General features: G+C 47.1%; 1 pseudogene; it reads left to right on the forward strand.

The window, feature by feature from the left end:
• Positions 1-2,020: 2,020 nt before the first annotated feature.
• LOC146584004 (28S ribosomal RNA) overlaps positions 2,021-2,182 on the forward strand; it is a 1,927-nt pseudogene continuing 1,765 nt past the window's right edge.

The raw sequence follows: 2,182 nt of genomic DNA on the forward strand, positions 1-2,182 counted from the left end.
ATGTTTTCTCTCTCATTAATATTCGTTAATGACCATACATGAATCACGCCAGTTAATCCCAGCCACCAAGCCCACTGYGCCTTCATGTTTCTGTAGGCAACACTTCTGGGTTTGCCTCAGCACCCTGTAATGCCTTTGTTGTCTYGGCTCTCTCCTTTGTCAGCCACGGCCACCCCCACTTGGCTGGTATCCACGTAGTTCCATCCCCTGCAACGACGCAAGCATATCCCCTTCCCTAGGTTACTAATTCCCTGGGACCTTCCCATGTCTGYGGATTGAAAAACCCCACCGGAACCTGTTTTCCCGAAAAATCAGCGGTATTTTCAGAAAAATGTGCAAAAATGGGTATTTTTTCATCTGTACAGGGGTTCAGCCAATTTAAGACAACATGCTTTACAGGTTACATCATAGGGGCTGAACTCCCCCTCTTTTTTAAAAACAGCCAAAAGGTGTTTTAAGTCCTGATGATGTCGTTCGATTATTGCTTGTCCGCCTGAATTGTACGGAGACGCTTCCTGGCCTTAAGCAAGATAGTTCCTATAGCTTCAAATCTTTGTGTAATGATGTTTTTCAGATGGCTTGCTAAAAACATCCATTCTAAAATCTGTAAGTGATTCTGATTATTCACCTGCGCTATCACAGCTGCGACCTCTTTATGCTTGTTGTAAACGACTATACTCACTGGCAAATTTTATTGGTACCGATAAGCCGCAGTGCTGGCTATCTTTTCCTCTATCCTTTTTATTTATTTTTATATTTATTTATATAAATATATATATATATATATTTAATATATATTTATTTTTATTGTTATTTATCTATTGGTTCCCATGTTGGTCCGTCCGCTCTTTGTATAACTGCCATGGCCATAGGAGTAAACAGAAACTCTCCCTCCAACTTAGCATTCTCTGTAAGGCCCTTGTAACGTGTAACAGGGTTAAAATTCGGGTCATGAGGTGGCACCACCTCATCTTTGCCTTCCTTCCCCGCAGAGCTGAACAGTTACCTCTCCTTGCCATGCACCACCGACTGCAACCATGACAACACCCCTTTACGATTGTATTATGGGCAGCCTTATACGCTGCCTGTATGTCCCTTCGTCCCGATCCCCGATCGAGGCGCTTCATCTGCTCCAATAAAGCAGTCATCTTGTCGGCTTGGCCGCGGAGCTCTTGACGAATCTCTCTCAGCTGCTCTTGGTCCCCTGGCTCATCATCCGGCAGCGGGACCTTTACTGGATCAATGTCCATATTCGCCGGGGGAGTGGTAGACGCCGGACGGTCCTCCCCTTCCCAGGGTGGCAAATCGTCTTCTATCTCCCCCAAAGCCTCCTTTTCGGCTACGGACACAGGACAGGCACGCAGGGGACACTTGAGGTCGTCATTATCAGGCACCTCCTCGTACTGAGGTCCTGAGCCTTCATGCTCCTTACCAGTACATTGTACTTGCGGGGCTTCTACTATAAGCCCTTTTCTTCGACACCACAGTAACAAGTCAGTTAAGTCTGACTTTGTTATCCAGGTGCCCATTTTCCGAGCCAATTTCAACAGGCTCCCTTGCTCTATCGTTGATGCAGCGAACCCCATCCTGCTTCCTCGACTCACCATTCAGTCGTGGACACAATCTGCCTTTCTTCGGGCACCCAGCTACTGTCGCTGGCCATTCATCCGCCTTTCTTCGGGCGCCCAGCTACTGTCGCTGGCCATGCAGGATCCTTGCCGGCTTACGGCTCCTCTCCTACCCCAGTTGGTCTCTGAGGATCACGTCAGGGTCACCAGATGCTGCAGCCCATTCTTGGCAAGACGGGAAGGAACACACACATCAGTGTGATGCAAGTTCAATCCAACTTTATTCCTTTGTCTTTCTAACTTATATATCTTTTCCAACAAGCTCATGCATCCACACGCCTCGCAAAGCATTTCTATTGGTTGTCTAGTATTGTCCACGTGCATCTGCTCAGTTTCTAATTGGCTGTTGTGTTGACTCCCCTTCTGGGTGCACATCCTGTGAGTGATTACAGGCGTCTGCTTATCTGCTGGGTTGACTCCCTTTCTGGATGCATATCTTGTGAGTGATTACAGGCGTCTCCTTATCTTATCTTCTTAGTCCTCTTGCCCTCAAGGAATTCCTCCTTGGTGACCTTTGAATGGCTTGTTGCTTACTTCAACTCTTTATAATCCTG

This window comes from Rhea americana, unplaced genomic scaffold (genome assembly GCF_003343005.1).
Source record: "Rhea americana isolate MKP2758 unplaced genomic scaffold, rheAme1 scaffold_989, whole genome shotgun sequence".
NCBI classification, from domain to species: domain Eukaryota; kingdom Metazoa; phylum Chordata; class Aves; order Rheiformes; family Rheidae; genus Rhea; species Rhea americana.